At 50.3% G+C, this 27726-nt stretch overlaps 7 non-coding genes across 7 annotated transcripts; all 7 read right to left on the bottom strand.

Moving 5' to 3' along the window:
* Nucleotides 1–2547: 2547 nt before the first annotated feature.
* Trnat-agu (transfer RNA threonine (anticodon AGU)) lies at nt 2548–2620 on the bottom strand. The gene has a single exon. It is a non-coding gene; the product is annotated as a tRNA-Thr (tRNA).
* Nucleotides 2621–13664: 11044 nt separating this feature from the next.
* Trnat-ggu (transfer RNA threonine (anticodon GGU)) lies at nt 13665–13737 on the bottom strand. Its single transcript has one exon. It is a non-coding gene; the product is annotated as a tRNA-Thr (tRNA).
* Nucleotides 13738–18460: 4723 nt separating this feature from the next.
* On the bottom strand, nt 18461–18533 carry Trnat-agu (transfer RNA threonine (anticodon AGU)). The gene has a single exon. It is a non-coding gene; the product is annotated as a tRNA-Thr (tRNA).
* Nucleotides 18534–18923: 390 nt separating this feature from the next.
* Nucleotides 18924–18996, bottom strand: Trnat-ggu (transfer RNA threonine (anticodon GGU)). The gene has a single exon. It is a non-coding gene; the product is annotated as a tRNA-Thr (tRNA).
* A 1780-nt stretch (nt 18997–20776) lies between these two features.
* On the bottom strand, nt 20777–20849 carry Trnat-ggu (transfer RNA threonine (anticodon GGU)). Its single transcript has one exon. It is a non-coding gene; the product is annotated as a tRNA-Thr (tRNA).
* A 1779-nt stretch (nt 20850–22628) lies between these two features.
* On the bottom strand, nt 22629–22701 carry Trnat-ggu (transfer RNA threonine (anticodon GGU)). The gene has a single exon. It is a non-coding gene; the product is annotated as a tRNA-Thr (tRNA).
* Nucleotides 22702–25410: 2709 nt separating this feature from the next.
* Nucleotides 25411–25483, bottom strand: Trnat-ggu (transfer RNA threonine (anticodon GGU)). The gene has a single exon. It is a non-coding gene; the product is annotated as a tRNA-Thr (tRNA).
* Between the last annotated feature and the right edge of the window lie 2243 nt (nt 25484–27726).

The raw sequence follows: 27726 nt of genomic DNA, 5'->3' as shown, positions 1-27726 counted from the left end.
GACCAGCGTTGAACCCTCTTAAGCTCCCTTTGGCACCAAGACTGCCAGAACAGAGGCCCTCGCTAAGCATGTAGCGAATCAGAAAATGGGAAATGAGAGGCTCCGTGAAATAAGACAGAAAATAAGGCTTGGCAGTCAAGAAAACCTCAGAAAGCAAAGGGGAGGTTGTGGTGGGTCATAGAAAGAGATGAAAAATATTTTGAGTCGAAAAGAAAGTGGTGAACAAATGCCCGCCGGGTGGGATCCGAACCCACGACCTCCAGAATACCGGTCTGCTGCGATAACCACTACGCTACTGACGGGGCTGTTTCCCCAGCATTTTCTCGGGTATTTATGTTAAGGTATTTTTGTTTCCTGCACTTGGGGGTGGTAGCCTGCGCCACTCGGACCACTCGGGGTGAAGGGGACCTTCTTTTTAACCCGCGGGCCGTGACTCGAGTGTCTACGACATGTCGAGAGTGGTCGACCAACGTTGAACCCACTTAAGCTCCCTTTGGCACCAAGACGGCCAGAACAGAGGCCCTCGCTAAGCAAGTAGCAAATCAAAAAATGGGAAATGAGGGGCTCCGTGAAATAAGACCGAAAATAAAGGTTGGCAGTAAAAAAAACCTCGGAAAGCAAAGGGGAGGTTGTGGTGGGTCATAGAAAGAGATGAAGAATTTTTTGAGTCGAAAAGCAAGTGGTGAAAAAATGCCCGCCGGGTGGGATCCGAACCCACGACCTCCAGAATACCGGTCTGGTGCGATAACCACTACGCTACTGACGGGGCTGTTTCCCCAGCACTTTCTCGGGTATTTATGTTAAAGTATTTCTCATTCCTGCACTTGGGGGTGGTAACCAGCGCCATTCGGACCGCTCGGGGTGAAGGGGACCTTATTTTTAACCCCCGGGCCGTGACTCGAGTGTCTACGACATGTCGAGAGTGGTCGACCAGCGTTGAACCCTCTTAAGCTCCCTTTGGCACCAAGACTGCCCAAACAGAGGCCCTCGCTAAGCATGTAGCGAATCAAAAAATGGGAAATGAGGGGCTCCATGAAATACGACAGAAAATAGGGGTTGGAAGTCAAAAAAACCTTGGAAAGCAAAGGGGAGGTTGTGGTGGGTCATAGAAAGAGATGAAGAATTTTTTGAGTCGAAAAGCAAGTGGTGAAAAAATGCCCGCTGGGTGGGATCCGAACATGCGACCTCCAGAATACTGGTCTGGTGCGATAACCACTACGCTACCGGCGGGGCTGTTTCCCCATCACTTTCTCGTGTATTTATGTTAAGGTATTTATGTTTCGTGCACTTGGGGGTGGTAGCCTGCGCCACTCGGACCACTCAGGGTGAAGGGTACCTTCTTTTTAACCCCCGGGCCGTGACTCGAGTGTCTACGACATGTCGAGGGTGGTCGACCAGCGTTGAACCCTCTTAAGCTCCCTTTGGCACCAAGACTGCCAGAACAGAGGCCCTCGGTAAGCATGTAGCGAATCAGAAAATGGGAAATGAGGGGCTCCGTGAATAAAGACAGAAAATAAGGGTTGGCAGTCAAGAAAACCTCGGAAAGCAAAGGGGAGGTTGTGGTGGGTCATAGAAAGAGATGAAAAATATTTTGAGTCGAAAAGAAAGTGGTGAACAAATGCCCGCCGGGTGGGATCCGAACCCACGACCTCAAGAATACCGGTCTGGTGCGATAACCACTATGCTACTGACGGGGCTGTTTCCCCAGCACTTTCTGGGGTATTTATGTTAAGGTATTTTTGTTTCCTGCACTTGGGGGTGGTATCAGCACCACTCGCACCAGTCGGGGTGAAGGGAACCTTCTTTTTATTCCCCGGGCCGTGACTCGAGTGTCTACGACATGTCGAGAGTGGTCGACCAGCGTTGAACCCTCTTAAGCTCGCTTTGGCACCAAGACTGCCAGAACAGGGGCCCTCGCTAAGCATGTAGCGAATCAGAAAATGGGAAATGAGGGGCTCCGTGAAATAAGACAGAAAATAAGGCTTGGCAGTCAAGAAAACCTCGGAAAGCAAAGGGGAGGTTGTGGTGGGTCATAGAAAGAGATGAAGAATTTTTTGAGTCGAAAAGAAAGTGGTAAACAAATGCCCGCCGCGTGGCATCCGAACCCACAACCTCCAGAATACTGGTCTGGTGCGATAACCACTACGCTACAACCGCGGCTGTTTCCCCAGCACTTTCTCGGTATTTATGTTAAAGTATTTTTGTTTCCTGCACTTGGGGGTGGTAACCAGCGCCATTCGGACTGCTCGGGGTGAAGGGGACCTTCTTTTTAACTCCCGGGGCGTGACTCGAGTGTCTACGACATGTCGAGAGTGGTCGACCAGCGTTGAACCCTCTTAAGCTCCCTTTGGCACCAAGACTGCCAGAACAGGGGCCCTCGCTAAGCATGTAGCGAATCAGAAAATGGGAAATGAGGGGCTCCGTGAAATAAGACAGAAAATAAGGCTTGGCAGTCAAGAAAACCTCGGAAAGCAAAGGGGAGGTTGTGGTGGGTCATAGAAAGAGATGAAGAATTTTTTGAGTCGAAAAGAAAGTGGTAAACAAATGCCCGCCGGGTGGCATCCGAACCCACGACCTCCAGAATACTGGTCTGGTGCGATAACCACTACGCTACCAGCGGGGCTGTTTCCCCAGCACTTTCTCGGTATTTATGTTAAAGTATTTTTGTTTCCTGCACTTGGGGGTGGTAACCAGCGCCATTCGGACTGCTCGGGGTGAAGGGGACCTTCTTTTTAACTCCCGGGCCGTGACTCGAGTGTCTACGACATGTCGAGAGTGGTCGACCAGCGTTGAACCCTCTTAAGCTCCCTTTGGCACCAAGACTGCCAGAACAGAGGCCCTCGCTAAGCATGTAGCGAATCAGAAAATGGGAAATGAGTGGCTCCGTGAAATAAGACAGAAAATAAGGGTTGGCAGTCAAGAAAACCTCGGAAAGCAAAGCGGAGGTTGTGGTGGGTCATAGAAAGAGATGAAAAATTTTTTGAGTCAAAAAGAAAGTGGTGAACAAATGCCCGCCGGGTGGGATCCGATCCCACGACCTCCAGAATACCGGTCTGGCGCGATTACCACTACGCTACCGGCGGGGCTGTTTCCCATCACTTTCTCGGGAATTTATGTTAAGGTATTTTTGTTTCCTGCACTTGGGGGTGGTAGCCTGCGCCAGTCAGACCACTCGGGGTGCAGGGGACCTTCTTTGTAACCCCCGGGCCGTGACTCGAGTGTCTACGACTTGTCGAGAGTGGTCAACCAGCGTTGAACCCTCTGAAGGTCCCTCTGGCACCAAGACTGCCAGAACAGAGTCCCTCGCTAAGCATGTGGCGAATCAGAAAATGGGAAATGAGTGGCTCCGTGAAATAAGACAGAAAATAAGGGTTGGCATTCAAGAAAACATCGGAAAGCAAAGCTGGGGTTGTGGTGGGCTATAGAAAGACATGAAGAATTTTTTGAGTCGAAAGAAAGCGGTGAAAAAATTCCCGCCGGGTGGGATCCGAACCCACTACCTCCAGAATACCGGTCTGGTGCGATAACCACTACGCTACCAGCGGGGCTGTTTCCCCAGCACTTTCTCGGGTATTTATGTTAAAGTATTTTGTTTCCTGCACTTGGGGGTGGTAACCAGCGCCATTCGGACCACTCGGGGTGAAGGGGACCTTCTTTTTAACCCCCGGGCCGTGACTCGAGTGTCTACGACATGTCGAGAGTGGTCGACCAGCGTTGAACCCTCTTAAGCTCCCTTTGGCACCAAGACTGCCAGAACAGAGGCCCTCGCTAAGCATGTAGCGAATCAGAAAATGGGAAATGAGAGGCTCCGTGAAATAAGACAGAAAATAAGGCTTGGCAGTCAAGAAAACCTCAGAAAGCAAAGGGGAGGTTGTGGTGGGTCATAGAAAGAGATGAAAAATATTTTGAGTCGAAAAGAAAGTGGTGAACAAATGCCCGCCGGGTGGGATCCGAACCCACGACCTCCAGAATACCGGTCTGCTGCGATAACCACTACGCTACTGACGGGGCTGTTTCCCCAGCATTTTCTCGGGTATTTATGTTAAGGTATTTTTGTTTCCTGCACTTGGGGGTGGTAGCCTGCGCCACTCGGACCACTCGGGGTGAAGGGGACCTTCTTTTTAACCCGCGGGCCGTGACTCGAGTGTCTACGACATGTCGAGAGTGGTCGACCAACGTTGAACCCTCTTAAGCTCCCTTTGGCACCAAGACGGCCAGAACAGAGGCCCTCGCTAAGCAAGTAGCAAATCAAAAAATGGGAAATGAGGGGCTCCGTGAAATAAGACCGAAAATAAAGGTTGGCAGTAAAAAAAACCTCGGAAAGCAAAGGGGAGGTTGTGGTGGGTCATAGAAAGAGATGAAGAATTTTTTGAGTCGAAAAGCAAGTGGTGAAAAAATGCCCGCCGTGTGGGATCCGAACACGCGACCTCCAGAATACCGGTCTGGCGCTATAACCACTACGCTACCGGCGGGGCTGTTTCCCCATCACTTTCTCGTGTATTTATGTTAAGGTATTTTTGTTTCCTGCACTTGGGGGTGGTAACCTGCGCCACTCGGACCACTCGGGGTGAAGGGTACTTTTTTTTAACCCCCGGGCCGTGACTCGAGTGTCTACGACATGTCGAGGGTGGTCGACCAGCGTTGAACCCTCTTAAGCTCCCTTTGGCACCAAGACTGCCAGAACAGAGGCCCTCGGTAAGCATGTAGCGAATCAGAAAATGGGAAATGAGGGGCTCCGTGAAATAATACAGAAAATAAGGCTTGGCAGTCAAGAAAACCTCGGAAAGCAAAGGGGAGGTTGTGGTGGCTCATAGAAAGAGATGAAAAATGTTTTGAATCGAAAAGAAAGTGGTGAACAAATGCCCGCCGGGTGGGATCCGAACCCACGACCTCCAGAATACCGGTCTGGTGCGATAACCACTACGCTACTGACGGGGCTGTTTCCCCAGCATTTTCTCGGGTAATATTGTTAAGGAATTTTTGTTTCCTGCACTTGGGGGTGGTAGCCTGCGCCACTCGGACCACTCGGTGTGAAGGGGACCTTCTTTTTAACCCCCGGGCCGTGACTCGAGTGTCTACGACATGTCGAGGGTGGTCGACCAGCGTTGAACTCTCTTAAGCTCCCTTTGGCACCAAGACTGCCAGAACAGAGGCCCTCGGTAAGCATGTAGCGAATCAGAAAATGGGAAATGAGGGGCTCCGTGAAATAAGACACAAAATAAGGGTTGGCAGTCAAGAAAACATCGGAAAGCAAAGCTGAGGTTGTGGTGGGTCATAGAAAGAGATGAAGAATTTTTTGAGTCGAAAAGCAAGTGGTGAAAAAATGCCCGCCGGGTGGGATCCGAACATGCGACCTCCAGAATACTGGTCTGGTGCGATAACCACTACGCTACCGGCGGGGCTGTTTCCCCATCACTTTCTCGTGTATTTATGTTAAAGTATTTGTGTTTCCTGCACTTGGGGGTGGTAGCCTGCGCCACTCGGACCACTCGGGGTGAAGGGTACCTTCTTTTTAACCCCCGGGCCGTGACTCGAGTGTCTACGACATGTCGAGGGTGGTCGACCAGCGTTGAACCCTCTTAAGCTCCCTTTGGCACCAAGACTGCCAGAACAGAGGCCCTCGGTAAGCATGTAGCGAATCAGAAAATGGGAAATGCGTGGCTCCGTGAAATAAGACAGAAAATAAGGGTTGGCAGTCAAGAAAACATCGGAAAGCAAAGCTGAGGTTGTGGTGGGCCATAGAAAGACATGAAGAATTTTTTGAGTCGAAAGAAAGTGGTGAAAAAATGCCCGCCGGGTGGGATCCGAACCCACGACCTCCAGAATACCGTTCTGGTGCGATAACCACTACGCTACCGGCGGGGCTGTTTCCCCATCACTTTCTCGGGTATTTATGTTAAGGTATTTTTGTTTCCTGCACTTGGGGGTGGTAGCCTGCGCCACTCGGACCACTCGGGGTGAAGGGGACCTTCTTTTTAACCCCCGAGCCGTGACTCGAGTGTCTACGACATGTCGAGAGTGGTCGACCAGCGTTGAACCCTGTTAAGCTCCCTTTGGCACCAAGACGGCCAGAACAGAGGCTCGCTAAGCATGTAGCGAATCAGAAAGTGGGAAATGAGGGGCTCCGTGAAATAAGACAGAAAATAAGGGTCGGCAGTCAAGAAAACCACGGAAAGCAAAGGGGAGGTTGTGGTGGGTCATCGAAAGAGATGAAAAATATTTTGAGTTGAAAAGGAAGTGGTGAACAAATGCCCGCCGGGTGGGATCCGAACCCACGACCTCCAGAAAACCGGTCTGGTGCGATAACCACTACGCTACTGACGGGGCTGTTTCCCCAGCACTTTCTCGGGTATTTATGTTAAGGTATTTTTGTTTCCTGCACTTGGGGGTGGTAGCCAGCGCCACTCGCACCAGTCGGGGTGAAGGGAACCTTTTTTTTAATCCCCGGGCCGTGACTCGAGTGTCTACGACATGCCGAGAGTGGTCGACCAGTGTTGAACCCTCTTAAGCTCCCTTTGGCACCAAGACAGCAAGAACAGAGGCCCTCGCTAAGCTAGTAGCGAATAAGAAAATGGGAAATGAGAGGATCCGTGAAATAAGACAGAAAATAAGGGTTGGCAGTAAAAAAAACCTCGGAAAGCAAAGGGGAGGTTGTGGTGGGTCATAGAAAGAGATGAAGAATTTTTTGAGTCGAAAAGAAAGTGGTGAACAAATGCCCGCCGGGTGGGATCCGAACCCACGACCTCCAGAATACCGGTCTGGTGCGATAACCACTACGCTACCAGCGGGGCTGTTTTCCCAGCACTTTCTCGGGTATTTATGTTAAAGTATTTTTGTTTCCTGCACTTGGGGGTTGTAACCAGGGCCATTCGGACCGCTCGGGGTGAAGGGGACCTTCTTTTTAACCCCCGGGCCGTGACTCGAGTGTCTACGACATGTCGAGAGTGGTCGACCAGCGTTGAACCCTGTTAAGCTCCCTTTGGCACCAAGACGGCCAGAACAGAGGCTCGCTAAGCATGTAGCGAATCAGAAAGTGGGAAATGAGGGGCTCCGTGAAATAAGACAGAAAATAAGGGTCGGCAGTCAAGAAAACCACGGAAAGCAAAGGGGAGGTTGTGGTGGGTCATCGAAAGAGATGAAAAATATTTTGAGTTGAAAAGGAAGTGGTGAACAAATGCCCGCCGGGTGGGATCCGAACCCACGACCTCCAGAAAACCGGTCTGGTGCGATAACCACTACGCTACTGACGGGGCTGTTTCCCCAGCACTTTCTCGGGTATTTATGTTAAGGTATTTTTGTTTCCTGCACTTGGGGGTGGTAGCCAGCGCCACTCGCACCAGTCGGGGTGAAGGGAACCTTTTTTTTAATCCCCGGGCCGTGACTCGAGTGTCTACGACATGCCGAGAGTGGTCGACCAGTGTTGAACCCTCTTAAGCTCCCTTTGGCACCAAGACAGCAAGAACAGAGGCCCTCGCTAAGCTAGTAGCGAATAAGAAAATGGGAAATGAGAGGATCCGTGAAATAAGACAGAAAATAAGGGTTGGCAGTAAAAAAAACCTCGGAAAGCAAAGGGGAGGTTGTGGTGGGTCATAGAAAGAGATGAAGAATTTTTTGAGTCGAAAAGAAAGTGGTGAACAAATGCCCGCCGGGTGGGATCCGAACCCACGACCTCCAGAATACCGGTCTGGTGCGATAACCACTACGCTACCAGCGGGGCTGTTTTCCCAGCACTTTCTCGGGTATTTATGTTAAAGTATTTTTGTTTCCTGCACTTGGGGGTGGTAGCCTGCGCCACTCGGACCACTCGGGGTGAAGGGGACCATCTTTTTAACCCCCAGGCCGTGACTCGAGTGTCTACGACATGTCGAGAGTGGTCGACCAGTGTTGAACCTTCTTAAGCTCCCTTTGGCACCAAGACTGCCCAAACAGAGGCCCTCGCTAAGCATGTAGCGAATCAAAAAATGGGAAATGAGGGCTCCATGAAATAAGACAGAAAATAGGGGTTGGAAGTCAAAAAAAACTTGGAAAGCAAAGGGGAGGTTGTGGTGGGTCATAGAAAGAGATGAAGAATTTTTTGAGTCGAAAAGCAAGTGGTGAAAAAATGCCCGCCGGGTGGGATCCGAACATGCGACCTCCAGAATACTGGTCTGGTGCGATAACCACTACGCTACCGGCGGGGCTGTTTCCCCAGCACTTTCTCGGGTATTTATGTTAAGGTATTTTTGTTTCCTGCACTTGGGGGTGGTAGCCTGCGCCTGTCGGACCACTCGGGGTGCAGGGGACCTTCTTTGTAACCCCCGGGCCGTGACTCGAGTGTCTACGACATGTCGAGAGTGGTCGACCAGCGTTGAACCCTCTGAAGCTCCCTTTGGCACCAAGACTGCCAGAACAGAGGCCCTCGGTAAGCATGTAGCGAATCAGAAAATGGGAAATGAGGGGCTCCGTGAATAAAGACAGAAAATAAGGGTTGGCAGTCAAGAAAACCTCGGAAAGCAAAGGGGAGGTTGTGGTGGGTCATAGAAAGAGATGAAAAATATTTTGAGTCGAAAAGAAAGTGGTGAACAAATGCCCGCCGGGTGGGATCCGAACCCACGACCTCCAGAATACCGGTCTGGTGCAATAACCACTATGCTACTGACGGGGCTGTTTCCCCAGCACTTTCTGGGGTATTTATGTTAAGGTATTTTTGTTTCCTGCACTTGGGGGTGGTATCAGCACCACTCGCACCAGTCGGGGTGAAGGGAACCTTCTTTTTATTCCCCGGGCCGTGACTCGAGTGTCTACGACATGTCGAGAGTGGTCGACCAGCGTTGAACCCTCTTAAGCTCCCTTTGGCACCAAGACTGCCAGAACAGGGGCCCTCGCTAAGCATGTAGCGAATCAGAAAATGGGAAATGAGGGGCTCCGTGAAATAAGACAGAAAATAGGGCTTGGCAGTCAAGAAAACCTCGGAAAGCAAAGGGGAGGTTGTGGTGGGTCATAGAAAGAGATGAAGAATTTTTTGAGTCGAAAAGAAAGTGGTAAACAAATGCCCGCCGGGTGGCATCCGAACCCACGACCTTCAGAATACTGGTCTGGTGCGATAACCACTACGCTACCACCGGGGCTGTTTCCCCAGCACTTTCTCGGTATTTATGTTAAAGTATTTTTGTTTCCTGCACTTGGGGGTGGTAACCAGCGCCATTCGGACTGCTCGGGGTGAAGGGGACCTTCTTTTTAACTCCCGGGCCGTGACTCGAGTGTCTACGACAGGTCGAGAGTGGTCGACCAGCGTTGAACCCTCTTAAGCTCCCTTTGGCACCAAGACTGCCAGAACGGGGGCCCTCGCTAAGGATGTAGCGAATCAGAAAATGGGAAATGAGGGGCTCCGTGAAAAAGGACAGAAAAAAAGGATTGGCAGTCAAAAAAACCTCGGAAAGCAAAGGGGAGGTTGTGGTGGGTAATGGAAAGAGATGAAGAATATTTTGAGTCGAAAAGAAAGTGGTGAACAAATGCCCGCTGGGTGGTTTCCGAACCCACGACCTCCAGAATACCGGTCTGGTGCGATAACCACTACGCTACTAGCGGGGCTGTTTCCCCAGCACTTTCTCGGGTATTTATGTTAAAGTATTTTTGTTTCCTGCCCTTGGGGGTTGTAACCAGCGCCATTCGGACCGCTCGGGGTGAAGGGTACCTTCTTTTTAACCCCCGGGCCGTGACTCGAGTGTCTACGACATGTCGAGAGTGGTCGACCAGTGTTGCACCTTCTTAAGCTCCCTTTGGCACCAAGACTGCCCGAACAGAGGCCCTCGCTAAGCATGTAGCGAATCAGAAAATCGGAAATGAGGGGCGCCGTGAAATAAGACAGAAAATAGGGGTTGGAAGTCAAAAAACCTTGGAAAGCAAAAGGGAGGTTGTGGTGGGTCATAGAAAGAGATGAAGAATTTTTTGAGTCGAAAGCAAGTGGTGAAAAAATGCCCGCCGGGTGGGATCCGAACACGCGACCTCCAGAATACTGCTCTGGTGCGATAACCACTACGCTACCGGCGGGGCTGTTTCCCCATCACTTTCTCGTGTTTTTATGTTAAGGTATTTTTGTTTCCTGCACTTGGGGGTGGTAGCCTGCGCCACTCGGACCACTCGGGGTGAAGGGTACCTTCTTTTTAACCCCTGGGCCGTGACTCGAGTGTCTACGACATGTCGAGGGTGGTAGAGCAGCGTTGAACCCTCTTAAGCTCCCTTTGGCACCAAGACTGCCAGAACAGAGGCCCTCGGTAAGCATGTAGCGAATCAGAAAATGGGAAATGAGGGGCTCCGTGAATAAAGACAGAAAATAAGTGTTGGCAGTCAAGAAAACCTCGGAAAGCAAAGGGGAGGTTGTGGTGGGTCATAGAAAGAGATGAAAAATATTTTGAGTCGAAAAGAAAGTGGTGAACAAATGCCCGCCGGGTGGGATCCGAACCCACGACCTCCAGAATACCGGCCTGGTGCGATAACCACTACGCTACTGACGGGGCTGTTTCCCCAGCACTTTCTCGTGTATTTATGTTAAGGTATTTTTGTTTCCTGCACTTGGGGGTGGTAGCCTGCGCCACTCGGACCACTCGGGGTGAAGGGTACCTTCTTTTTAACCCCCGGGCCGTGACTCGAGTGTCTACGACATGTCGAGAGTGTTCAACCAGCGTTAAACACTCTTAAGCTCCCTTTGGCACCCAGACTGCCAGAACAGAGGCCCTCCCTAAGCATGTAGCGAATCAGAAAATGGGAAATGAGGGGCTCCGTGAAATAAGACAGAAAATAGGGGTTGGAAGTCAAAAAAATCTTGGAAAGCAAAGGGGAGGTTGTGGTGGGTCATAGAAAGAGATGAAGAATTTTTTGAGTCGAAAAGAAAGTGGTGAACAAATGCCCGCCGGGTGGGATCCGAACCCACGACCTCCAGAATACCGGTCTGGCACGATAACCACTACGCTACCGGCGGGGCTGTTTCCCATCACTTTCTCGGGTATTGATGTTAAGGTATTTTTGTTTCCTGCACTTGGGGGTGGTAGCCTGTGCCAGTCGGACCACTCGGGGTGCAGGGTACCTTCTTTTTAACCCCCGGGCCGTGACTCGAGTGTCTACGACATGTCGAGGGTGGTCGACCAGCGTTGAACCCTCTTAAGCTCCCTTTGGCACCAAGAGTGCCAGAACAGAGGCCCTCGGTAAGCATGTAGCGAATCAGAAAATGGGAAATGAGGGGCTCCGTGAAATAAGACAGAAAATAGGGGTTGGAAGTCAAAAAAATCTTGGAAAGCAAAGGGGAGGTTGTGGTGGGTCATAAAAAGAGATGAAGAATTTTTTGAGTCGAAAAGAAAGTGGTAAACAAATGCCCGCCGGGTGGCATCCGAACCCACAACCTCCAGAATACTGGTCTGGTGCGATAACCACTACGCTACAACCGGGGCTGTTTCCCCAGCACTTTCTCGGTATTTATGTTAAAGTATTTTTGTTTCCTGCACTTGGGGGTGGTAACCAGCGCCATTCGGACTGCTCGGGGTGAAGGGGACCTTCTTTTTAACTCCCGGGCCGTTACTCGAGTGTCTACGACATGTCGAGATTGGTCGACCAGCGTTGAACCCTCTTAAGCTCCCTTTGGCACCAAGACTGCCAGAACAGAGGCCCTCGATAAGCATGTAGCGAATCAGAAAATGGGAAATGAGTGGCTCCGTGAAATAAGACAGAAAATAAGGGTTGGCAGTCAAGAAAACCTCGGAAAGCAAAGCGGAGGTTGTGGTGGGTCATAGAAAGAGATGAAAAATTTTTTGAGTCAAAAAGAAAGTGGTGAACAAATGCCCGCCGGGTGGGATCCGATCCCAGGACCTCCAGAATACCGGTCTGGTGCGATAACCACTACGCTACTGACGGGGCTGTTTCCCCAGCATTTTCTCGGGTATTTATGTTAAGGTATTTTTGTTTCCTGCACTTGGGGGTGGTAGCCTGCGCCACTCGGACCACTCGGGGTGAAGGGGACCTTCTTTTTAACCCGCGGGCCGTGACTCGAGTGTCTACGACATGTCGAGAGTGGTCGACCAGCGTTGAACCCTCTTAAGCTCCCTTTGGCACCAAGACGGCCAGAACAGAGGCCCTCGCTAAGCATGTAGCGAATCAAAAAATGGGAAATGAGGGGCTCCGTGAAACAAGACCGAAAATAAAGGTTGGCAGTAAAAAAAACCTCGGAAAGCAAAGGGGAGGTTGTGGTGGGTCATAGAAAGAGATGAAGAATTTTTTGAGTCGAAAAGCAAGTGGTGAAAAAATGCCCGCCGTGTAGGATCCGAACACGCGACCTCCAGAATACCGGTCTGGTGCTATAACCACTACGCTACCGGCGGGGCTGTTTCCCCATCACTTTCTCGTGTATTTATGTTAAGGTATTTTTGTTTCCTGCACTTGGGGGTGGTAGCCTGCGCCACTCGGACCACTCGGGGTGAAGGGTACCTTCTTTTTGACCCCCGGGCCTTGACTCGAGTGTCTACGACATGTCGAGGGTGGTCGACCAGCGTTGAACCCTCTTAAGCTCCCTTTGGCACCAAGACTGCCAGAACAGAGGCCCTCGGTAAGCATGTAGCGAATCAGAAAATGGGAAATGAGGGGCTCCGTGAAATAAGACAGAAAATAAGGCTTGGCAGTCAAGAAAACCTCGGAAAGCAAAGGGGAGGTTGTGGTGGGTCATAGAAAGAGATGAAAAATATTTTGAGTCGAAAAGAAAGTGGTGAACAAATGCCCGCCGGGTGGGATCCGAACCCACGACCTCCAGAATACCGGTCTGGTGCGATAACCACTACGCTACTGACGGGGCTGTTTCCCCAGCATTTTCTCGGGTATTAATGTTAAGGAATTTTTGTTTCCTGCACTTGGGGGTGGTAGCCTGCGCCACTCGGACCACTCGGTGTGAAGGGGACCTTCTTTTTAACCCCCGGGCCGTGACTCGAGTGTCTACGACATGTCGAGGGTGGTCGACCAGCGTTGAACTCTCTTAAGCTCCCTTTGGCACCAAGACTGCCAGAACAGAGGCCCTCGGTAAGCATGTAGCGAATCAGAAAATGGGAAATGAGGGGCTCCGTGAAATAAGACACAAAATAAGGGTTGGCAGTCAAGAAAACCTCGGAAAGCATAGCGGAGGTTGTGGTGGATCATAGAAAGAGATGAAGAATTTTTCGAGTCGAAAGAAAGTGGTGAAAAAATGCCCGCCGGGTGGGATCCGAACCCACGACCTCCAGACTACCGGTCTGGTGCGATAACCACTACGCTACTGACGGGGCTGTTTCCCCAGCATTTTCTCGGGTATTAATGTTAACGAATTTTTGTTTCCTGCTTTTGGGGACGGTAGCCTGCGCCACTCGGACCACTCGGTGTGAAGGGGACCTTCTTTTTAACCCCCGGGCCGTGACTCGAGTGTCTACGACATGTCGAGGGTGGTCGACCAGCGTTCAACTCTCTTAATCTCCCTTTGGCACCAAGACTGCCAGAACAGAGGCCCTCGGTAAGCATGTAGCGAATCAGAAAATGGGAAATGAGGGGCTCCGTGAAATAAGACACAAAATAAGGGTTGGCAGTCAAGAAAACCTCGGAAAGCAAAGCGGAGGTTGTGGTGGATCATAAAAAGAGATGAAGAATTTTTCGAGTCGAAAGAAAGTGGTGAAAAAATGCCCGCCGGGTGGGATCCGAACCCACGACCTCCAGAATACCGGTCTGGTGCGATAACCACTACGCTACCGGCGGGGCTGTTTCCCCATCACTTTCTCGGGTATTTATGTTAAGGTATTTTTGTTTCCTGCACTTGGGGGTGGTAGCCTGCGTCACGCGGACCACTCGGGGTGAAGGGTGCCTTCTTTTTAACCCCTGGGCCGTGACTCGAGTGTCTACGACATGTCGAGAGTGGTCGACCAGCGTTGAACCCTCTTAAGCTCCCTTTGGCACCAAGACTGCCAGAACAGAGGCCTTCGGTAAGCACGTAGCGAATCAGAAAATGGGAAATGAGCGGCTCCGTGAATAAAGACAGAAAATAAGGGTTGGCAGTCAAGAAAACCTCGGAAAGCAAAGGGGAGGTTGTGGTGGGTCATAGAAAGAGATGAAAAATATTTTGAATCGAAAAGAAAGTGGTGAACAAATGCCCGCCGGGTGGGATCCGAACCCACGACCTCCAGAATACCGGTCTGGTGCGATAACCACTACGCTACTGACGGGGCTGTTTCCCCAGCACTTTCTCGTGTATTTATGTTAAGGTATTTTTGTTTCCTGCACTTGGGGGTGGTAGCCTGCGCCACTCGGACCACTCGGGGTGAAGGGTACCTTCTTTTTAACCCCCGGGCAGTGACTCGAGTGTCTACGACATGTCGAGAGTGTTCGACCAGCGTTAAACACTCTTAAGCTCCCTTTGGCACCCAGACTGCCAGAACAGAGGCCCTCCCTAAGCATGTAGCGAATCAGAAAATGGGAATTGAGGGGCTCCGTGAAATAAGACAGAAAATAGGGGTTGGAAGTCAAAAAAACCTTGGAAAGCAAAGGGGAGGTTGTGGTGGGTCATAAAATAAGATGAAGAATTTTTTGAGTCGAAAAGCAAGTGGTGAAAAAATGCCCGCCGTGTGGGATCCGAACACGTGACCTCCAGAATACTGGTCTGGTGCGATAACCACTACGCTACCGGCGGGGCTGTTTCCCTATCACTTTCTCGTGTATTTATGTTAAGGTATTTTTGTTTCCTGCACTTGGGGGTGGTAGCCTGCTACACTCGAACCACTCGGGGTGAAGGGTACCTTCTTTTTAACCCCCGGGCCGTGACTCGAGTGTCTACGACATGTCGAGGGTGGTCGACCAGCGTTGAACCCTCTTAAGCTCCCTTTGGCACCAAGAGTGCCAGAACAGACGCCCTCGGTAAGCATGTAGCGAATCAGAAAATGGGAAATGAGGGGCTCCGTAAAATAAGACAGAAAATAAGGGTTGGCAGTCAAGAAAACCTCGGAAAGCAAAGGGGAGGTTGTGGTGGGTCATAGAAAGAGATGAAAAATATTTTGAGTCGAAAAAAAAGTGGTGAACAAATGCCCGCCGGGTGGGATCCGAACCCACGACCTCCAGAATACCGGTTTGGTGCGATAACCACTACGCTACTGACGGGGCTGTTTCCCCAGCACTTTCTCGGGTATTTATGTTAAGGTATTTTTGTTTCCAGCAAAGGGGGTGGTAGCCAGCGCCACTCGCACCAGTCGGGGTGAAGGGAAGCTTCTTTTTAACCCCCGGGCCGTGAGTCGAGTGTCTACGACATGTCGAGAGTGGTCGACCAGCGTTGAACCTTCTTAAGGGCACAGGGTAAGGCGAAATTTTGAAAAAATGACTTTTTGTTTTTCTTCGCATTTAGGGAAGTTCAATTCCTTGTGCACATTTTCCATATTCACAATAGCCTTAAAAATTCTTATTTCTCGCTAAAAAGCAGTTTTCCCATAAGTAAGCAGCAAGTGCCCACATCCTCTTAAGAATGTTCTCAGGGTTTATTGTCATGTTTTTTCATCAAAAAACTTCCAGTTTCAGATCAAAATGCTTTTCTGTAACCAGCTGTATTAGGAAATTGCTTAGCAACTACTGCATAGCTGATTTTTAATGAGGGCAATCCAAAGACCTTGTTGCAGGTTTTTTCCACATTTGGCCTTCGAAGTTGCGCACAAAAAACATCTTTTTTGAGCTTCACACTCTAATGATTGCAACATTGGATGCTGTTCTTTCATTAAATAATGAAGCAATGCATGAGCCAGCATTTTGAAATCATTCAGACCAAAACCTAGGCGCAACACCACCATGAAGTGGCTTAAAGAGGTTGATCCCAAGCAAAATACTTTGTGAACAGATCTGTACGATGGTGCACAAAATAGTCAAGGAAGGACAGACGACCGGGTGAAAAGTGAAAAAATGACATTGACAGTGATTATGAAGCTGGTGCTTTTTAAATAAATGGCTCCAGTGGTGTTTATGGCAAAAAGTATTGTTTTTCAGCTCTTTTTTTACTTTAAACTCAATTATCTCTAAACAATGTCTTTCTTACATAGGTACCATTATTTCCCATATCTTCCAAGACAACGAGCTGATTTTTTTTCCCTGTCATCTACATAACTTGTCTCACCTGCTGTACTAGAATTAAAAATATGCATGTAACAGTTTTTTTGGTACACAACTTTTAATACTAAAATAATGCCAAAATTTAGGTAATAAACAAAAAATTATAAAAAATTGAATTTTTTAGGAATGATCAAAATTCTAGTACAGTTAAGAGAGCACGAAATTTGAAAGAAAATGATATATAAAAGGTATGTAGGTAATTTTCTTAGATGACAAGAAAAATGTACCTCAATATGGCCAAAAATGCATGGGAAGTATAGGGCTTACCCTGTGCCCTTAAGCTCCCTTTGGCACCAAGACTGCCAGAACAGGGGCCCTCGCTAAGCATGTAGCGAATCAGGAAATGGGAAATGAGGGGCTCCGTGAAATAAGACAGAAAATAAGGCTTGGCCGTCAAGAAAACCTCGGAAAGAAAAGGGGAGGTTGTGGTGGGTCATAGAAAGACATGAAGAATTTTTTGAGTCGAAAGAAAGTGGTGAAAAAATGCCCGCCGGGTGGGATCCGAACCCACGACCTCCAGAATACCGGTCTGGTGCGATAACCACTACGCTACCAGCGGGGCTGTTTCCCCAGCACTTTCTCGGGTATTTATGTTAAAGTATTTCTGATTCCTGCACTTGGGGGTGGTAACCAGCGCCATTCGGACCGCTCGGGGTGAAGGGGACCTTATTTTTAACCCCCGGGCCGTGACTCGAGTGTCTACGACATGTCGAGAGTGGTCGACCAGCGTTGAACCCTCTTAAGCTTTCTTTGGTACCAAGACTGCCAGAACAGAGGCCCTCGCTAAGCATGTACCGAATCAGAAAATGGGAAATGAGTGGCTCCGTGAAATAAGACAGAAAATAAGGGTTGGCAGTCAAGAATACCTCGGAAAGCAAAGCGGAGGTTGTAGTGGGTCATAGAAAGAGATGAAAAATTTTTTGAGTCAAAAAGAAAGTGGTGAACAAATGCCCGCCGGGTGGGATACGAACCCACGACCTCCAGAATACCGGTCTGGTGCGATAACCACTACGCTACAGCGGGGCTGTTTCCCCAGCACTTTCTCGGGTATTTATGTTAAAGTATTTCTGATTCCTGCACTTGGGGGTGGTAGCCTGCGCCAGTCGGACCACTCGGGGTGCAGGGGACCTTCTTTGTAACCCCCGGGCCGTGACTCGAGTGTCTACGACGTGTCGAGAGTGGTCGACCAGCGTTGAACCCTCTGAAGCTCCCTTTGGCACCAAGACTGCCAGAACAGGGTCCCTCGCTAAGCATGGGGCGAATCAGAAAATGGGAAATGAGTGGCTCCGTGAAATAAGACAGAAAATAAGGGTTGGCAGTCAAGAAAACATCGGAAAGCAAAGCTGAGGTTGTGGTGGGCCATAGAAAGACATGAAGAATTTTTTGAGTCGAAAGAAAGTGGTGAAAAAATCCCCGCCGGGTGGGATCCGAACCCACGACCTCCAGAATACCGGTCTGGTGCGATAACCACTACGCTACAGCGGGGCTGTTTCCCCAGCACTTTCTCGGGTATTTATGTTAAAGTATTTCTGATTCCTGCACTTGGGGGTGGTAACCAGCGCCATTCGGACCGCTCGGGGTGAAGGGGACCTTATTTTTAACCCCCGGGCCGTGACTCGAGTGTCTACGACATGTCGAGAGTGGTCGACCAGCGTTGAACCCTCTTAAGCTCCCTTTGGCACCAAGACTGCCAGAACAGAGGCCCTCGCTAAGCATGTAGCGAATCCGAAAATGGGAAATGAGTGGCTCTGTGAAATAAGACAGAAAATAAGGGTTGGCAGTCAAGAAAACCTCGGAAAGCAAAGCGGAGGTTGTGGTTGGTCATAGAAAGAGATGAAGAATTTTTTTGAGTCGAAAGAAAGTGGTGAAAAAATGCCCGCCGGGTGGGATCCGAACCCACGACCTCCAGAATACCGGTCTGGTGCGATAACCACTACGCTACTGACGGGGCTGTTTCCCCAGCACTTTCTAGGGTATTTATGTTAAGGTATTTTTGTTTCCTGCACTTGGGGGTGGTACCAGCACCACTCGCACCAGTCGGGGTGAAGGGAACCTTCTTTTTCTTCCCCGGGCCGTGACTCGAGTGTCTACGACATGTCGAGAGTGGTCGACCAGCGTTGAACCCTCTTAAGCTCCCTTTCGCACCAAGACTGGCAGAACAGGGGCCCTCGCTAAGCATGTAGCGAATCAGAAAATGGGAAATGAGGGGCTCCGTGAAATAAGACAGAAAATAAGGCTTGGCAGTCAAGAAAACCTCGGAAAGCAAAGGGGAGGTTGTGGTGGGTCATAGAAAGAGATGAAGAATTTTTTGAGTCGAAAAGAAAGTGGTAAACAAATGCCCGCCGGGTGGCATTCGAACCCACGACCTCCAGAATACTGGTCTGGTGCGATAACCACTACGCTACCAGCGGGGCTGTTTCCCCAGCACTTTTTCGGTATTTATGTTAAAGTATTTTTGTTTCCTGCTTTTGGGGGTGGTAACCAGCGCCATTCGGACTGCTCGGGGTGAAGGGGACCTTCTTTTTAACTCCCGGGCCATGACTCGAGTGTCTACGACATGTCGAGAGTGGTCGACCAGCGTTGAACCCTCTTAAGCTCCCTTTGGCACCAAGACTGCCAGAACAGAGGCCCTCGCTAAGCATGTAGCGAATCAGAAAATGGGAAATGAGGGGCTCCGTGAAATAAGACAGAAAATAAGGGTTGGCAGTCAAGAAAACCTCGGAAAGCAAAGCGGAGGTTGTGGTGGGTCATAGAAAGAGATGAAAAATTTTTTGAGTCAAAAAGAAAGTGGTGAACAAATGCCCGCCGGGTGGGATCCGAACCCACGACCTCCAGAATACCGGTCTGGCGCGATAACCACTACGCTACCGGCGGGGCTGTTTCCCATCACTTTCTCGGGAATTTATGTTAAGGTATTTTGTTTCCTGCACTTGGGGGTGGTAGCCTGCGCCAGTCAGACCACTCGGGGTGCAGGGGACCTTCTTTTTAACCCCCGGGCCGTGACTCGAGTGTCTACGACATGTCGAGAGTGGTCGACCAGCGTTGAACCCTCTTAAGCTCCCTTTGGCACCAAGACTGCCAGAACAGAGGCCCTCGCTAAGCATGTAGCGAATCAAAAAATGGGAAATGAGGGGCTCCGTGAAATAAGACCGAAAATAAAGGTTGGCAGTAAAAAAAACCTCGGAAAGCAAAGGGGAGGTTGTGGTGGGTCATAGAAAGAGATGAAGAATTTTTTGAGTCGAAAAGCAAGTGGTGAAAAAATGCCCGCCGTGTGGGATCCGAACACGCGACCTCCAGAATACCGGTCTGGTGCTATAACCACTACGCTACCGGCGGGGCTGTTTCCCCATCACTTTCTCGTGTATTTATGTTAAGGTATTTTTGTTTCCTGCACTTGGGGGTGGTAGCCTGCGCCCCTCGGACCACTCGGGGTGAAGGGTACCTTCTTTTTAACCCCCGGGCCGTGACTCGAGTGTCTACGACATGTCGAGGGTGGTCGACCAGCGTTGAACCCTCTTAAGCTCCCTTTGGCACCAAGACTGCCAGAACAGAGGCCCTCGGTAAGCATGTAGCGAATCAGAAAATGGGAAATGAGGGGCTCCGTGAAATAAGACAGAAAATAAGGCTTGGCAGTCAAGAAAACCTCGGAAAGCAAAGGGGAGGTTGTGGTGGGTCATAGAAAGAGATGAAAAATATTTTGAGTCGAAAAGAAAGTGGTGAACAAATGCCCGCCGGGTGGGATCCGAACCCGCGACCTCCAGAATACCGGTCTGGTGCGATAACCACTACGCTACTGACGGGGCAGTTTCCCCAGCATTTTCTCGGGTATTAATGTTAAGGAATTTTTGTTTCCTGCACTTGGGGGTGGTAGCCTGCGCCACTTGGACCACTCGGTGTGAAGGGGACCTTCTTTTTAACCCCCGGACCGTGACTCGAGTGTCTACGACATGTCGAGGGTGGTCGACCAGCGTTGAACTCTCTTAAGCTCCCTTTGGCACCAAGACTGCCAGAACAGAGGCCCTCGGTAAGCATGTAGCGAATCAGAAAATGGGAAATGAGGGGCTCCGTGAAATAAGACACAAAATAAGGGTTGGCAGTCAAGAAAACCTCGGAAAGCAAAGCGGAGGTTGTGGTGGATCATAGAAAGAGATGAAGAATTTTTCGAGTCGAAAGAAAGTGGTGAAAAAATGCCCGCCGGGTGGGATCCGAACCCACGAACTCCAGAATACCGGTCTGGTGCGATAACCACTACGCTACCGGCGGGGCTGTTTCCCCATCACTTTCTCGGGTATTTATGTTAAGGTATTTTTGTTTCCTGCACTTGGGGGTGGTAGCCTGCACCACTCGGACCACTCGGGGTGAAGGGTAACTTCTTTCTAACCCCCGGGCCGTGACTCGAGTGTCTACGACATGTCGAGGGTGGTCGACCAGCGTTGAACCCTCTTAAGCTCCCTTTGGCACCAAGACTGCCAGAACAGAGGCCCTCGCTAAGCATGTAGCGAATCAAAAAATGGGAAATGAGTGGCTCCGTGAAATAAGACAGAAAATAGGGGTTGGCAGTCAAGAAAACCTCGGAAAGCAAAGCGGAGGTTGTGGTGGGTCATAGAAAGAGATGAAAAATTTTTTGAGTCAAAAAGAAAGTGGTGAACAAATGCCCGCCGGGTGGGATCCGAACCCACGACCTCCAGAATACCGGTCTGGCGCGATAACCACTACGCTACCGGCGGGGCTGTTTCCCATCACTTTCTCGGGAATTTATGTTAAGGTATTTTTGTTTCCTGCTTTTGGGGGTGGTAGCCTGCGCCAGTCAGACCACTCGGGGTGCAGGGGACCTTCTTTTTAACCCCCGGGCCGTGACTCGAGTGTCTACGACATGTCGAGAGTGGTCGACCAGCGTTGAACCCTCTTAAGCTCCCTTTGGCACCAAGACTGCCAGAACAGAGGCCCTCGCTAAGCATGTAGCGAATCATCAAATGGGAAATGAGAGGCTCCGTGAAATAAGACAGAAAATAAGGGTTGGCAGTCAAGAAAACCTCGGAAAGCAAAGCGGAGGTTGTGGTGGGTCATAGAAAGAGATGAAGAATTTTTCGAGTAGAAAGAAAGTGGTGAAAAAATGCCCGCCGGGTGGGTTCCGAACCCACGACCTCCAGAATACCGGTCTGGTGCGATAACCACTACGCTACCGGCGGGGCTGTTTCCCCATCACTTTCTCGGGTATTTATGTTAAGATATTTTTGTTTCCTGCACTTGGGGGTGGTAGCCTGCGCCACTCGGACAACTCGGGGTGAAGGGGACCTTCTTTTTAACCCGCGGGCCGTGACTCGAGTGTCTACGACATGTCGAGAGTGGTCGACCAGCGTTGAACCCTCTTAAGCTCCCTTTGGCACCAAGACGGCCAGAACAGAGGCCCTCGCTAAGCATGTAGCGAATCAAAAAATGGGAAATGAGGGGCTCCGTGAAATAAGACAGAAAATAAGGCTTGGCAGTCAAGAAAACCTCGGAAAGCAAAGCGGAGGTTGTGGTGGGTCATAGAAAGAGATGAAGAATTTTTCGAGTAGAAAGAAAGTGGTGAAAAAATGCCCGCCGGGTGGGTTCCGAACCCACGACCTCCAGAATACCGGTCTGGTGCGATAACCACTACGCTACCGGCGGGGCTGTTTCCCCATCACTTTCTCGGGTATTTATGTTAAGATATTTTTGTTTCCTGCACTTGGGGGTGGTAGCCTGCGCCACTCGGACAACTCGGGGTGAAGGGGACCTTCTTTTTAACCCCCGGGCCGTGACTCGAGTGTCTACGACATGTCGAGGGTGGTCGACCAGCGTTGAACCCTCTTAAGCTCCCTTTGGCACCAAGACTGCCAGAACAGAGGCCCTCGCTAAGCATGTAGCGAATCATCAAATGGGAAATGAGAGGCTACGTGAAATAAGACAGAAAATAAGGCTTGGCAGTCTAGAAAACCTCGGAAAGCAAAGGGGAGGTTGTGGTGGGTCATAGAAAGAGATGAAAAATATTTTGAGTCGAAAAGAAAGTGGTGAACAAATGCCCGCCGGGTGGGATCCGAACCCGCGACCTCCAGAATACCGGTCTGGTGCGATAACCACTACGCTACTGACGGGGCAGTTTCCCCAGCATTTTCTCGGGTATTAATGTTAAGGAATTTTTGTTTCCTGCACTTGGGGGTGGTAGCCTGCGCCACTTGGACCACTCGGTGTGAAGGGGACCTTCTTTTTAACCCCCGGACCGTGACTCGAGTGTCTACGACATGTCGAGGGTGGTCGACCAGCGTTGAACTCTCTTAAGCTCCCTTTGGCACCAAGACTGCCAGAACAGAGGCCCTCGGTAAGCATGTAGCGAATCAGAAAATGGGAAATGAGGGGCTCCGTGAAATAAGACACAAAATAAGGGTTGGCAGTCAAGAAAACCTCGGAAAGCAAAGCGGAGGTTGTGGTGGATCATAGAAAGAGATGAAGAATTTTTCGAGTCGAAAGAAAGTGGTGAAAAAATGCCCGCCGGGTGGGATCCGAACCCACGACCTCCAGAATACCGGTCTGGTGCGATAACCACTACGCTACCGGCGGGGCTGTTTCCCCATCACTTTCTCGGGTATTTATGTTAAGGTATTTTTGTTTCCTGCACTTGGGGGTGGTAGCCTGCACCACTCGGACCACTCGGGGTGAAGGGTAACTTCTTTTTAACCCCCGGGCCGTGACTCGAGTGTCTACGACATGTCGAGGGTGGTCGACCAGCGTTGAACCCTCTTAAGCTCCCTTTGGCACCAAGACTGCCAGAACAGAGGCCCTCGCTAAGCATGTAGCGAATCAAAAAATGGGAAATGAGGGGCTCCGTGAAATAAGACCGAAAATAAGGGTTGGCAGTAAAAAAAACCTTGGAAAGCAAAGGGGAGGTTGTGGTGGGTCATAGAAAGCGATGAAGAATTTTTTGAGTCGAAAAGCAAGTGGTGAAAAAATGCCCGCCGTGTGGGATCCGAACACGCGACCTCCAGAATACCGGTCTGGTGCGATAACCACTACGCTACCGGCGGGGCTGTTTCCCCATCACTTTCTCGGGTATTTATGTTAAGGTATTTTTGTTTCCTGCACTTGGGGGTGGTAGCCTGCGCCTTTCGGACCACTCGGGGAGAAGGGGACCTTCTTTTTAACCCCCGGGCCGTGACTCGAGTGTCTACGACATGTCGAGAGTGGTCGACCAGCGTTAAACCCTCTTAAGCTCCCTTTGGCACCAAGACTGCCAGAACAGAGGCCCTCACTAAGCATGTAGCCAATCAGAAAATGGGAAATGAGGGGCTCCGTGAAATAAGACAGAAAATAAGGGTTGGCAGTCAAAAAAACCTCGGGAAGCAAAGGGGAGGTTGTGGTGGGTCATAGAAAGAGATAAAGAATTTTTTTAGTCGAAAAGCAAGTGGTGAAAAATGCCCGCCAGGTGGGATCCAAACACGCGACCTCCAGAATACCGGTCTGGTGGGATAACCACTACTCTACCGGCGGGCCTGTTTCCCCATCACTTTCATGTGTATTTATGTTAAGGTATTTTTGTTTCCTGTACTTGGGGGTGGTAGCCTGCGCCACTCGGACCACTCGGGGTGAAGGGGACCTTCTTTTTAACCCCTGGGACGTGCCTCGAGTGTCTACGACATGTCGAGGGTGGTCGACCAGCGTTGAACCCTCTTAAGCTCCCTTTGGCACCAAGACTGCCAGAACAGAGGCCCTCGGTAAGCATGTAGCGAATCAGAAAATGGGAAATGAGGGGCTCCGTGAAATAACACAGAAAATAAGGGTTGGCAGTCAAGAAAACCTCGGAAAGCAAAGGGGAGGTTGTGGTGGGTCATAGAAAGAGATGAAAAATATTTTGAGTCGAAAAGAAAGTGGTGAACAAATGCCCGCCGGGCGGCATCCGAACCCACGACCTCCAGAATACCGGTCTGGTGCGATAACCACTACGCTACTGACGGGGCTGTTTCCCCAGCACTATGTCGAATATTTATGTTAAGGTATTTTTGTTTCCTGCACTTGAGGGTGGTAGCCAGCGCCACTCGCACCAGTCGGGGTGAAGGGAACCTTCTTTTTAACCCCCGGGCCGTGACTCGAGTGTCTACGACATGTCGAGAGTGGCCGACCAGCGTTGAGCCCTCTTAAGCTCCCTTTGGCACCAAGACTGCCAGAACAGGGGCCCTCGCTAAGCATGTAGCGAATCAGAAAATGGGAAATGAGGGGCTCCGTGAAATAAGACAGAAAATAGGGCTTGGCAGTCAAGAAAACCTCGGAAAGCAAAGGGGAGGTTGTGGTGGGTCATAGAAAGAGATGAAGAATTTTTTGAGTCGAAAAGAAAGTGGTGAACAAATGCCCGCCCGGTGGGATCCAAACACGCGACCTCCAGAATACCGGTCTGGTGGGATAACCACTACTCTACCGGCGGGCCTGTTTCCCCATCACTTTCTTGTGTATTTATGTTAAGGTATTTTTGTTTCCTGCACTTGGGGGTGGTAGCCTGCGCCACTCGGACCACTCGGGGTGAAGGGGACCTTCTTTTTAACCCCCGGGCCGTGCCTCGAGTGTCTACGACATGTCGAGGGTGGTCGACCAGCGTTGAACCCTCTTAAGCTCCCTTTGGCACTAAGACTGCCAGAACAGAGGCCCTCGGTAAGCATGTAGCGAATCAGAAAATGGGAAATGAGGGGCTCCGTGAAATAACACAGAAAATAAGGGTTGGCAGTCAAGAAAACCTCGGAAAGCAAAGGGGAGGTTGTGGTGGGTCATAGAAAGAGATGAAAAATATTTTGAGTCGAAAAGAAAGTGGTGAAAAAATGCCCGCCGGGCGGCATCCGAACCCACGACCTCCAGAATACCGGTCTGGTGCGATAACCACTACGCTACTGACGGGGCTGTTTCCCCAGCACTATGTCGAATATTTATGTTAAGGTATTTTTGTTTCCTGCACTTGAGGGTGGTAGCCAGCGCCACTCGCACCAGTCGGGGTGAAGGGAACCTTCTTTTTAACCCCCGGGCCATGACTCGAGTGTCTACGACATGTCGAGAGTGGCCGACCAGCGTTGAGCCCTCTTAGGCTCCCTTTGGCACCAAGACTGCCAGAACAGGGGCCCTCGCTAAGCATGTAGCGAATCAGAAAATGGGAAATGAGGGGCTCCGTGAAATAAGACAGAAAATAGGGCTTGGCAGTCAAGAAAACCTCGGAAAGCAAAGCGGAGGTTGTGGTGGGTCATAGAAAGAGATGAAGAATTTTTTGAGTCGAAAGAAAGTGGTGAAAAAATGCCCGCCGGGTGGGATTCGAACCCACGACCTCCAGAATACCGGTCTGGTGCGATAACCACTACGCTACCGGCGGTGCTGTATCCCCATCACTTTCTCGGGTATTTATGTTACGTTATTTTTGTTTCCTGCACTTGGGGGTGATAGCCAGCGCCACTCGGACCACTCAGGGTGAAGGGGACCTTCTTTTTAACCCCCGGGCCGTTACTCGAGTGTTTACGACATGTCGAGAGTGGTCGACCAGCGTTGAACCCTCTTAAGCTCCCTTTGGAACCAAGACTACCAGAACAGAGGCCCTCGCTAAGCATGTAGTAAATCAGAAAATGGGAAATGAGGGGCTCCGTGAAATAAGACCGAAGATAAGGGTTGGCAGTCAAGAAAACCTCGGAAAGCAAAGGGAAGGTTGTGGTGGGTCATAGAAAGAGATGAAAAAATTTTTTGAGCCGAAAAGAAAGTGGTGAACAAATGCCCGCCGGGTCGGATCCGAACCCACGACCTCCAGAATACCGGTCTGGTGCGATAACCACTACGCTACCAGCGGGGCTGTTTCCCCAGCACTTTCTCGGGTATTTATGTTAAAGTATTTTTGTTTCCTGCACTTGGGGGTGGTAGCCTGCACCACTCGGACCACTCGGGGTGAAGGGGACCTTCTTTTTAACCCCCGGGCCGTGACTCGAGTGTCTAAGACATGTCGAGGGTGGTCGACCATCGTTGAACCCTCTTAAGCTCCCTTTGGCAACAAGACTGCCAGAACAGAATCCCTCGGTAAGCATGTAGCGAATCAGAAAATGGGAAAAGAGGGGCTCCGTGAAATAAGACAGAAAATAGGGGTTGGCAGTCAAGAAAACCTCGGAAAGCAAAGGGGAGGTTGTGGTGGGTCATAGAAAGAGATGAAGAATTTTTTGAGTCGAAAAGAAAGTGGTGAACAAATTCCCGCCGGGTGGGATCCGAACCCACGACCTCCAGAATACCGCTCTGGTGCGATAACCACTATGCTACTGGCGTGGCTGTTTCCCCAGCACTGTCTCGGGTATTTATGTTAAGGTATTTTTGTTTCCTGCACTTGGGAGTGGTAGCCTGCGCCACTCGGACCACTCGGGGTGAAGGGTACCTTCTTTTTAACCCCCGGGCCGTGACTCGAGTGTCTACGACATGTCGAGGGTGGTCGACCATCGTTGAACCCTCTTAAGCTCCCTTTGGCACCAAGACTGCAAGAACAGAGGCCTTCGGTAAGCATGTAGCGAATCAGAAAATGGGAAATGAGGGGCTCCGTGAAATAAGACAGAAAATAGGGGTTGGCAGTCAAGAAAACCTCGGAAAGCAAAGGGGAGGTTGTGGTGGGTCATAGAAAGAGATGAAAAATTTTTTGAGTCGAAAAGAAAGCGGTGAACAAATGCCCACCGGGTGGGATCCGAACCCACGACCTCCAGAATACCGGTCTGGTGCGATAACCACTACGCTACTGGCGGGGCTGTTTCCCCAGCACTGTCTCGGGTATTTATGTTAAGGTATTTTTGTTTCCTGCACTTGGGGGTGGTAGCCAGCGCCACTCGCACCGCTCGGGGGGAAGGGGACCTTCTTTTTACTCCCGGGCCGTGACTCGAGTGTCTACGACATTTCAAGCATGGTCCACCAGCATTGAACCCTCTAAAGCTCTCTTTGGCACCAAGACTGCCAGAACAGAGGCCCTCGCTTTGCATGTAGCGAATCAGAAAATGGGAAATGAGGGGCTTCGTGAAATAAGACAGAAATAAGACTTGGCAGTCAAGAAAACCTCGGAAAGCAAAGGGGAGGTTGTGGTGGGTCATAGAAAGAGATTAAGAATTTTTTGAGTCGAAAAGAAAGTGGTGAACAAATGCCCGCCGGGTGGAATCCGAACCCACGACCTCCAGAATACCGGTCTGTTGCAATAACCACTACGCTACGGGCGGGGCTGTTTCCCCAGCACTTTCTCGGGTATTTATGTTAAGGGATTTTTGTTTCCTGCACTTGGGGGTGGTAGCCAGCGCCACTCGGACCACTCGGGGTGAAGGGGACCTTCTTTTTAACCCCCGGGCCGTGACTCGAGTGTCTACGACATGTCGAGAGTGGTCGACCAGCGTTGAACCCTCTTAAGCTCCCTTTGGCACCAAGACTACCAGAACAGAGACCATTTGTAAGGCCGGTGGTAGGAGAATGCAGACCAGTGAGCCGAAACCACTTTATTTGAAAGCCGAGCTGGAAGGGGGCAAGATGGCGGCAAAACCTGAATACCGATGATGATAGTTCGAAGAATATTAAGAGTAGGTGATGATGAATATGTACATAGGTGAAGATGCC

This window comes from Haemaphysalis longicornis, unplaced genomic scaffold, assembly GCF_048455015.1.
Source record: "Haemaphysalis longicornis isolate Haplotype H1 unplaced genomic scaffold, Haemaphysalis longicornis Haplotype H1 scaffold_8, whole genome shotgun sequence".
Lineage (NCBI taxonomy): Eukaryota > Metazoa > Arthropoda > Arachnida > Ixodida > Ixodidae > Haemaphysalis > Haemaphysalis longicornis.
This window is presented reverse-complemented; position numbering and strand designations above follow the sequence as displayed.